This window comes from Vicia villosa, unplaced genomic scaffold (assembly GCF_029867415.1).
Source record: "Vicia villosa cultivar HV-30 ecotype Madison, WI unplaced genomic scaffold, Vvil1.0 ctg.002103F_1_1, whole genome shotgun sequence".
In the NCBI taxonomy this organism is placed as follows: Eukaryota; Viridiplantae; Streptophyta; class Magnoliopsida; order Fabales; family Fabaceae; genus Vicia; species Vicia villosa.
This window is the reverse complement of record NW_026705840.1, coordinates 14,246-26,113: the sequence shown is the minus strand read 5'-3', so window position 1 is coordinate 26,113 and position 11,868 is coordinate 14,246. Positions and strand designations below refer to the sequence as shown.

The window sequence follows — 11,868 nt, the reverse complement described above, 5'->3', positions numbered from 1 at the left end:
GTGCAATCATCGTTTGAAACATACATCGTATTATACCTCGATTCAACATTCCCGTTACTTTTCTCACCATGCAAATTCCAACATGTATAACTTCTATCAATTCCATGCCTCTTTAAATGTGATGCCAACTGAACCGCGTCAACCCGACTTCCATAACAGCAACCCAAGCAAGGATACGTCATTCGACTCGGGTCTTCGACGTGCGCAACCGCAAACTTAACAAATTCGATACCCCTTTCTTGTATTCTTCCGACAATCGATTTGAATGCATCCATGTATTATCCATGTCTTAATTAATCTAAACAAAAACAACTAATTAAGGCACAACTAATTAAAGTGGAAACGATCCATCATAGCAGTTTGTCATACCCCCAAATTTGCCCTCATATACTTACGAACGCCATTTTATTTCGAATAAATGAATTGGCACAATTGGTAAGAATTTGAGCGTGAAAGCTTCATTAGCGCGAGGTCCCGAGTTCAAATCCCACTTCTAACATTTTCCCTTTTACTTTCTTTTTAATTTTAGTTCTAACTTTATTTCCATTTATTCAAAAATTGCATTTTTTTATCATTTTAATTTTAATTTTCGTACTAATTAAATAGGCATTTTTTAAAATAGTTAATTTTCACTTTTATGTATTTTTTAGTCAAAAAATCACCAAAAATCATAAAATATTAAAAAAATCAAAAATAGTATTTTTTTCATCATTTAATTATTATTTTCGTATTTATTTATTAGGCATTTTTAAAATATTATTATTTTCATTAAAATCTTTATTTTTTGTAATTTTAGTCTAAAAATCATGAAAAAAAAGATTTACAAAGATTTTGTTCATATTTCTAAATATCGTATAATTGTATAGTTTAGGAAAGAATCAACATAATTAGTTAAATATTTCAAAAATCAAAATCAAAATATATTTTATTTAGAGTTATGATTTATTAATTAATTAATTGATTCTTTTAATATTTTTGTTAACCTAATTTTTATGTATAAATAGCACTAGGTTCTACACTTAAAAAAAAACGAACAATTCTAACCCTTATTCTCTCTCTCTCTCTCTCTCTCTCTCTCTCTCTCTCTCTCTCTCTCTCTCTCTCTCTCTCTCTCTCTCTCTCTCTCTCTCTTCTCACAAATACAAAAAATATGTTCTCCTACTTCTCCTTCTTCAGGGTTTCAATTCCGGTTGGAGCAGAGTGATAAATTTTCCAGCCTATCAGCCGAATTCTGAAACTACTGTTTCGATTTGCTCCTAATTTTTTCCAGAAGTTCATAATCGCAAATTGCTCGTTTTTCTATTTTATTTGATTTAATTTCTATTTTCAAATTTTCAAAAAAATCTCAAAAAATTTGTAGCTTCGTTATTTTATTTTATTTGATTTATGATCAGGTTTTTATATTTTTTTGATTTTATTTTAATCACGTTTCTATTTTCCCATTTGTTTTCTTAACCGTAACATTGCGTTGGTTTATGAACAGGTTTTCTATGGATTGACCAAGTGGATGGTACCCCAATTTCTTTACCTTTTGGTATTTGGCCAAATCAAGGTTATTCATATTTGGCCAAAAACCTTTTGGTATTTGACCAAATCTAGGTTATTCGTAATTTTGTCCATAATTTAATTTTCTAAACCCCAATTTTTTTCTTGTGTTATTATTATTATTATTATTATTATTATTATTATTATTATTATTATTATTATTATTATTATTATTATTATTATTATTATTATTATTATTATTATTATTATTATCATTATTAACATTATTACTATCCTTTTTTGCAGGTATTTCCTTTGGCCATTAACCTTGTTTTGGCCAAACAACTTTGCTGACCACTTTCTCATCATGCACCCTCATGGAGCAGCCACACAGAATCCAGAGCTGAGTTTCTTTTTTTCTCTCCTCTTATTTTTTTTTTATTTTCTTTATTCCTTTCTAAAAACAACACTTTTATTAATTCTTTTTAAAAACTATTTTTTATATAACAACAACTTATTTTTAATAAAATTAACTTCTATTGTTAAGTTAAATTAATTTTAGTTTTTTTGATAATTATGATTAATTTAATTTAGGTTTGTTTAGTTATTAAAAATAATCAGGGTTACCCTCTCTCCAAAAATTTTGTTTGCCTTATGTCATTTGCCTTGCCTTATTTATTCTATTAACTGTGGTTAACTTGCTCCCCATTTGGGGTTTAGCCTTTTTTATTTTTCATTTGTTTGCCTAAATTATTATTATTTTAATTTTTGATCTGCCACGTTATAATTGTTGAGATCTTTAATGCACTAACATTTTTCTTCTTCGTGGTTAATTTTCAGGAGTAACCAAAATCCTTCATCCATGCGCCATACCAATCGAAAAGCTAAGTTTTAATCCTTTTCTTATTTAAATCATTTTACTGTTATTTTTTGCCTTACGAATTAAATTAGGGTTCGCATCCACCGTCAATGAATCTCTCCTACACTCACCCCTATTATTTTCCGTTTAATTCTCAGATGTTCAGAGTCAATCGAAGGTTCGAGGAAGATCAAGGCTCAAGATAAAGATAATTAAATTAATTATTCATCTCTCTTATTCTCTGTCTTTTATTTCCCCTTCCCCGCAGGTGTTTATTGTAATAGCGTAGGACTTTTATTTTTCTGCCTTTAATTTCTGCAATTTTAAACTGCGTGGTTAGTAATCTTAGGGAGTGCAAGACTATTAATTGAACCTAGATCACTAATTTACAAGATAAATATCATCGAAGTTAACCACTTGATTGTGCCACACACACACCTTTAGGGTAATCCCCCTGGTTGCCTTGTTGCCTTATTACTGTAGCCTTGTTGCCTTAATTGTGTTGCCTAAGAATAGTCAAGTCCCTCGATTCCGAGGATACCTAAAGCAATGTTGCCTTTAAAGTTATTGAAACTCCCTCGATGCTACCTCGGAAAAATAAGATGATTGTCCAATTGCTAAGGTATCCTCGCATGATGCCTAAAGATATTAAATGACTATTATATCCTTCCCTTAGACTACCTGCCCTCTTTATGGTAGGGACAGTCTTGTGGCGAATGATTATTCTTGATGACCCTTAAACATCCAATTGAAAGACTTCCTACCCTCTTTATGGTATGGATAGACCCTTTCACTCTGAAAAGCTAAAAGAACATTTTTTCAAACTTAGGGTAATTGCTTTTTAATTGCTTGCTCTTTTTCAAATTCAAATTCAAATTCAAACTCTTTTTCCCACTAATTTTCAAATACTTTTGAAAAAGACTACGCTAATTTACAAGCTAAAGATCTTATTCAAATTTCTATTCACACTCCACTTTTCAAACAATTCAAACATTTTTGAAAATAAAGTGAGCTAAGCAATTAAGAGCCCATGGAAAACCATGGATGCAAAGGGTGCCTTACACCTTCCCTTTGTATAAATTACCCCCCGAACTCAGTTTTCTTTAAAAAGGTTTTTTTCTGTTCTTTTAGCCTTTCTATTTAATTTGGATAAAATAAAAGTCGGTGGCGACTCTTGCTATCCGCACATTTCAAATCAAGTCAATTCATCGTATTACACAGTTCATTCAAAGCACAACTAATTTACTTTGGCGAGAGAGAACAATTAATTAACTGTATAGAAGTTAGCAACTTCTAGTCCCACACAATGTAATATTCTTGAAAACGACCAAACTTTTACTCTTCACAAGTAACCCCTATAGAAAATTCACAAAGTTAGTAAGTTCATCACTTAACGATTAACAACATTGACATCAAGAATCATAACAACATTGTACAAAATCAACATTATGTACATGGTGCTAAACATATTTAAAATCAAGTAAACACAACAATAAATATGGTCATTAATTCACAAATGAGAACAGATTCTCATTTGTTTCTAAACTAATCATCTGTTTCTAAACAAGCCAGTACGAGCAGTGAATTTTCAACGAGCAATAATCAGTGAATTTTCCACGAGCAATAATCATCAAAATCACCTTTAAAAGTGACTTAAACACTAAAACAAAATCAACATCGATGCGCAAGTATGAACAAAATCATGGTGTTTAAATTAAATTCAAAGAATGAACAAAACAAGAATCCGAATCTCGCAGCAACAGTAAAAGATGAATTGCTGCCCCATGAATGGTTCTCGACTATATCTTATGCGAATAACGCGGCATAGACATCAAGCCGTCATCGAAACCAAAATGAAATCAAACTATTACAACAAAGTGGCACCATAACCAAATTAAACCTTGAATTCATAACAAAATGCATCAAAATCTCTTTCAAATTTTTTCACACAAAGTGACACAACATTGAATTCAAACCCAAAACTCTAACAAATAAAACAAAATGGGCAGCCTCAATAGTTTAGTTTTGTTACAATATATGTGCTTGTTTGCTTGTATTGCAGTCAAGAATGAGTGCTAGTCCGAACTCAAAATCAGTGACTCCTCTCAAGCATTATCACAACCGCGACAACAAGAGCTTAGGAAACGGCTTGTTAGAACGTTGGATGGCAAATAAACCGTGGGAGAGTCCAATGTCAATGAGGAAGAGTGAAGAACTTGTTCTTACTTTTCAAACAAGAAGGAATGGTATGACAACTAGGATTGCAGCTCTTAAAATTTGTCATCAAACTCTATCGTCTTCCACCAAAAGCTCTGAATACATGAACGACGATAGCGTTATATCATCTTCATGTACATCTGGATCTCCATGTATGCCATTCAGCAACAATACTGTTATGGTGGAAGCAAGATAGGAAAAAGATGTACCAAGCTACATGAGTTTGACAGAATCAACTAAAGCTTTACAGAAGTTCTTCGCAGAATTCTAAAAGACTCACGATGGACGATTGTATGTCTCATGTAACACTCTTCTAAACCCCGCGGCAATTTTTAATAATTAATCAGAGTAAAAAAATATGCACAAGGGTACCACAATTATTCAAAATAATTAAATCAACTAAGGTCAAAGTCATGCTTCATTAGGAAACGGTTCACCAAAACATAATCGTGTTTATCACAGTGGAATACTAAACATCATCAAATACAACCAAATGGAATCATAATTCAACACCAAATAAAATGGATAATTTCATAAAAACTCTATAACTATCGTTCCCCAGTGTTACAGATCAGAGCATGACCGACACGACCCAACATAAACGGATAAACTCTACGAGTCATCCTCACCAAGCACTAATGCCGCTACTCCTCAATCTGAAAATGACAACATGTAAGGGTGAGTCTCATTCTCAATTAGTAAATATTATGCAATTCATAAGCAACAAGCATCGTAATATACCGTTCAACCAATTATACATATTCAGATCCACATCCATTATTAATTCACACAATAATAGATTACAACACACACTACAGAAATCCATACAATCATATTATGACAGAATGCATATGACACAACTGACACTATGCATGTGGTACCAATAAACCGTGGAATCAATCCACCTAACCGATCTACGCCTCATCGAGATACGGCCCATCGACACAATTTCCACACAATGGGAAATATGTCCACCAACGATCCAAACATCACCGGGATCCAACATCAATGCATATGAATGAATGAAACACATATAACATACTTAAAACACACCGAATCACGATGAACAACTCATATCATCACCACATCACCGAATAAGTATGTACATGTTTTCAACATCATTCAAATAGTCATGCATTCATCACAATCATAATAATAATCGCAACCAATTCATCATCACATCAATTACATTGTTACACCTATCTCATATGCACACAATGTCAATTTTCATCAAGTAAGTAAATCAAGCTTTATAGAAATAAAGTCGGCCACTGCCTACATTCATCATTCATCATATAAAACATTTAATTACTTGCACAACGCCCAAAACGGCACTAAAAACGGACCTACAGTTTGAAAGTTACGCATTTTTAAAGAAATGTTCCGTCACTAACAGCACGCGGCGCCAACCAGGTTCGCGGCGCGGAACGAGAAAAAGTTACGCCTTCGCGGCGCCAACACATGGACGCGGCGCGACCTGAGCGTATCACAACTTCTTGGAATTCTGCCCAACAGTTCGCGGCGCAAAAGGAGGTTCGCGGCGCGACCTGGCGATTTTGCAGAATTACGGGTCTGCGTTCAGACTCTGCGATTTCACATCCTTTTCACCCAAAAACGATTCCAGACATCCCATACAGGCATATAATCATCACACAATCAATTATACACCATAAAACATCATTATTAGCCAAATAGTTCACACCATCATCATCAATTCAATCCAAATGAGAGTACTCTAACCTAACAATCCCAATATAGAATTGAACCAAACCATACATCAATCTACCTATTACCTAAGATCACATAAGAGATACTAAAAGGAAGAGTCCCCCTTACCTCGATGAATTTCTTGAATGCTCTCCTTCCGGTTTCACGTTCTTGCCTCTTTCTCTTCTCTTGCTCTTTTCACGTGTTCTTCTTTTCTCTCCAAATGGTTCCTTTTTCTTATTTTATGAAAAATAAAATAAAATAAATTAACCACAACTTAGTAAAAGGCCTAACTAATTAGCACCCCTCTTTTACTATCACCACACCATAAGCCCAATAGCTCTTACTCCCTCATTTTCCAATTAAATCCAATTTAAATTCTCAAATTCCAATTATTTAATTTAAATCCAAATTAAATTAATAAACTGAAATTATGGGTGTTACATCTCATAACACAAATTCAACATTTCTTAATGGATATAATAGTATAAGAAGTTTTGGTTCTGACTCTTCAGTTAACATATGGAAGGATCGTTGTGCAACACCTTTAAGGGCTAGTTATTATCAGAAACGATACGGCGATAGATAGAGGATTTGTCTAGCAGTTGCAGCGTGTGATGTGTTTGTTTTCAATGAGTTCAACAAATTGTTGTCCATTGTCATCTTGACACAGTGAGACAAACAAATTGAGTTTTTCTGCAGCCACTAATAGCACATAAGTGTGCTCTTTTCTGAGAAAGTGGCGATTTTATAGTGTAGATAAAACATGGATTGTGTGAGAAATGAAATAGCAAACTATTGCAGAAACAACATCTACAACCTATAACTCCAACTCCCTCTAAGATGCAATCGCCAATATCTCTTTGTCTAACCTAATAAACCATTCAAACAACAATATCTCTCTGAACTAGGGCGGTCAACAGCGGTCTACAAGAACAATAAAAACAATAAAAACAACAACAAGCACAATGTTACAACAGCAAGAATGACGTACCTGAACTACGGTGGTCAACAACTTCTTCGTTTTCGTCAAGAAACTTCTTCGTTTTCGTCAGCAAGAACTATGTTACAATTTTTTTCGTTTTCTTCGGAGAAGAAACAGTTAGAGTTAACGGTCAGAGAAGAAATGATTAGGGTTAACTGTCGGAGAAGAAACGATTAAGGTTAAAGGTCAGAGAAGAAAGCACGGTCAGAGAATAAGACAATGCAACGATTAGAAATGAATGAATAGGGTTCTGAAAAATTTTATTTTTTTTTATTTTATAATTTGACCTAAGCCAGCGCTTTCTAACATACAAGATCTAGCAGCGCTTTCACGAGAAAGCACTTTCTTAAGTGGGGCGAATTTAAGGCCTTTAGTAGCGCTTTTTAAAAGCGCTTTCTAAGGTTACCTTTTGCAGCGCTTTTATTAAAGCGCTTTCTAAGATAGGGCATTTAGCAGCGCTTTTAAAAAGCGCTTTCTAAAGGCTATCTGCAGCAGCGCTTTTTTTAGCGAATTTTTTAAAAGACCTACAGCAGCCCTTTCTCATAAAAGCGCTGTCTTTTGGGTGATGCCAAAAGTCAATTTTAGCGTATTCCAAGTTATTGTTGAATAATCTGCCAACCAAATCACAACTGTTAATAAGAGGAATCATTAATGGTGTGCATAACACAATATGTCCCTTGTGTTTTTAATGTTGAAGAAGATGTTGACCACCGTAATTCAGGTACGTCATTCTTGCTGTTATAACATTGTGCTTGTTGTTGTTTTCATTGTTGTTAATGTTCTTGTAGACCGCCGTTGACCGCCCTAGTTCAGAGAGATATTATTGTTTGAATGGTTTATTAGGTTAGATAGAGAGATATTGGCGATTGCATCTTAGAGGGAGTTGGAGTTATAGGTTGTAGATGTTGTTTCTGCAATGCTATTTCATTTCTCACACAATCCATGTTTTATCTACACTATAAAATCGCCACTTTCACAGAAAAGAGCACACTTATGTGCTATTAGTGGCTGCAGAAAAACTCAATTTGTTTGTCTCGCTAGCTAGGAGTTTGATTGATCATATGGAACAATTTAGAAACAACACATAGTCTATTATGAAAGAGGATATGTTTTTCTCCTTTGATTGTGAATGTGTTGGTCGATTTGGATTAATAGAAACACTGTTTTTTAGGAAAATTTATTAGTAATTAAAGATTTTTTTTTTAATTTTGATTAAGTTAGATCATGGGAATAATTTGTTGTTTTTTTTTCAAAGGTTGTAATGAGTTCTTTTGGACTAACAACAATGTTATATTTACATTTAATTTATGACACCGTATTGTATTATACACCGTAACATTATTACTTCATTTTGGTATGGCTCAAGTTTCAAAATATGTAAAAATAATAAAATAAAAGAAAAAGTAGAATGTATAGTGTATAAATAGGTTTTTTCTTTTTCCTATGGCGAAAACCCCACTTTACCCCTGCTTCGGAAATGCATTTCCGAAATATTTTTTTTTCTAAATTTTTCCAGACTTCGGAAGTGCATTCCCGAAAAAAAATCTAAAAATAAAAAAAAAATTTAGGATATTAATTAATTCATATATCATAAATTTGATATAATTTATGAGTAATGAATAATAATTATATATTTTGATATAATTTATGAGTTATGAATAATAATTATTATATATTTCTATTATGATTCATATTTTAAAATTTAAAATAAATTTAATTAAAAAAATTAAAACAATTTCACTTACAAAATGAGTTATAATTTTTTATTTATATATTTATAATAATTATTATATATTTACAAAAAAAATTAAAAAAATGAGTGTTTTAATTTATATATTTATATATTTATATAATAATTATAATAATTATTATATATTTATAAAAATTATTATATATTTATATATTTATATAATAATTATTATATATTAATTATAAATATATTTATATATTTATATAATAATTATAAAAATTAAAAAAATGAGTGTTTTAATTTATAATAGTTATTATATATTTATATATTTATATAATAATTATTATATATTTATATATTATATATTTATATATTTCACTTACAAAATTAATAATTATTATTATATATTTATTTATTTCTATTCTGATTCATAATTAAAAAAGAGTTATAATTTTTTATTTAGTTTAAAAAATTAAAAAAAGATTTTGTCTTAATTTTATTTAATGAATAAATTTTATATTTAATTCTATATAATTCAAAATTTACTTATGAAATTAAAATGTTTTTGATTTATATAAGTTACTAAAATAATTTTTAACTTTAAAATTGTTTAGGAAATTTTGATTCACCTTAATTTTATTGATTCACCTTCATTTTATTGATTCACCTTCATTTTATACCTATTAATTGTATTGATTCACCTTGATTTTAAATTTTTAATAATTATTTAATTCTTTTTGTAAGTGTATATCCGAAACATTCCAAGACCAATTTGGTCTTGGAATATTTCGAATATGCATCTCCGAAGACACCCCTCTTCTAAAAAGAGGTGTTTTCGGAAATGCATCTCCGAAAACCCAAAAAAGGGGTGTTTTCGGAAATGCATCTCCGAAAACACCTTTTTTTCGTGTTTTCGGAAGTGCATTTCTGAAATAAGACAAATTTTGAAAAAAAAAGCGTTTCGGAAATGTATTTTCGAAGTAAGGGTATTTTGGATTTTTCACCAGAGATAACCAAGAAAATAGGGAGATGGGTAAAGAAATTCTCTATAAATATGGTGTCAATGTAAAAATGAATGTAATTATATCATGAGATGTGCTTTTTATACATTGGTTTTTTACACTGTATTTTACACCGCATACCTTTATCAAATGAAAATGTCTTTTCACAAAAAAATCAAGAAAAAATAAATTATTAAAAAAATAAAACCAATGCATAGTATGTATTGAAATACGGTTTTAGTGTAAATAATGGTGTACAATTAGCATTTGTGTTATATCATTTCTCTTGGACTAAATAGTGTAATTTTTTGGGTATGTATTTGTTTACGGTGATTTCCGGTAAACAACCGCTAGTCTTCCAAACTATAATGAATATGATTTGGTTACTCGCAGGATCGACTAGATTGATCCTAGGACATAGTCAAAAAGATTGTTATTCGATCCATGTTTATGATTTTGTCTTGAAAATAAGAATTACTCAATCGAAATAGTAAAGGTTAACAATCACTTAGTTATACACGTAAATATAACTCCAGCGAAAAGTGAGTCAAGATAAAACATAGGATAAGAGACTGTAAAAGTGCAAAAATCTTAAAGTGCAGAAATGTTAAATACTTCAAAGATAAATAACGTGAAAATAAAGAATGCAGGAATGTAAATGGCAAGAAGTAAACGAAATGCAATAATATCGAAAGATACTTGAGAGTAAAGGAAAATACACATGTATTAAAATGATGGTGGTGTCATACGTACATTTCTCAGCGAACTCTTTCTCTTAACACTTGATACTTGAGTAATATGTGAGTGATTTGTACAAAATGAACACCCCGAATCCTAACATTAGAACCCTTATTTATACTAGTTTCGACCTTAACGGTCCTACGCTAATCTAATGCCACGTTTCTCATGAGAATCCTCGGAAAGCCATCTGTCTCTGGACAGTTATGAAAACTTCTTCGAATTTCAAATCCTCCCGCCTGAATTCTCCTTCGACGCATGGCAATATTACTTAACATTAAAATACCACGGAAATACACTAAGCATCAGTACTTAACATATTTCGTAAAATTTGTCTAAGTCTCGAAGATATACATTCCTACTAGCTTCAACATTCACTATCTCAGTTATGACTTAAAAATTCTTCATCCTCTAAACATGGCCATCAGGAGCCATTTTATCTTCAAAGACGATCATCAGGAACCATCCTCCTTCGAATCTTCACCCTTCGAAGGATCATATTTGTAAAACGAAATCTTCAGCTAACAAATTGCCCCCAATAAATGCCTGTTTCGAAAAACAAGAGAAATAGGCGTTTCTTGCTATAATAAGATTTCGTTTTTAGAGTTCCAAGATTATTGACTGACGTCATAATCATTGATGACCCTATTTCCAAAACGTCTTGTCATTTTCAAAGATGTCTACTCATAACTTACATTCTCACGTTCTGGTCTTACTTTCTGATCATTACTCCTATATACTAGGAGTAAAGCTAATAACTATTCGACCGCCGTTGGATGAAATCAACGCCTGCCGCGTGTCTCTTGGCTTTTACCCAAAAGATTTGAAAGGGTTTCCGTTAGACCTTTAAATACCGAAACTTTAACCTTCACATAACTTTCACCTCTTATTTCCTTATTTCTCCACAAAAAAGAATACTCCTGATTATATTCAAAACCCATTCCAAAAAATCAAACTTACTCATGGCGTCCTCCTCAAATGTTCTCCAACCAACTCTAAAACTTCAACAATCTACACAGATGGGGGATCAAGAGTGCGTACCAAACCCAAATTCTGCGGAAGTGCGCGCCATTTACGCTTCTCAGGTAATCATTCCTTTTGAACTTTCTGGGAAAACTCATGCTTTCATGGGTCCGTTACCAGGAGAAACTAACCCTTCTCTGAATAAATTCTTTCCTGCTTATTA

At 31.8% G+C, this 11,868-nt stretch overlaps 1 pseudogene; it reads left to right on the top strand.

Moving 5' to 3' along the window:
• The first annotated feature begins 4,046 nt into the window (after positions 1-4,046).
• LOC131637870 (protein IQ-DOMAIN 6-like) lies at positions 4,047-6,857 on the top strand (annotated as a pseudogene).
• Positions 6,858-11,868: the final 5,011 nt, after the last annotated feature.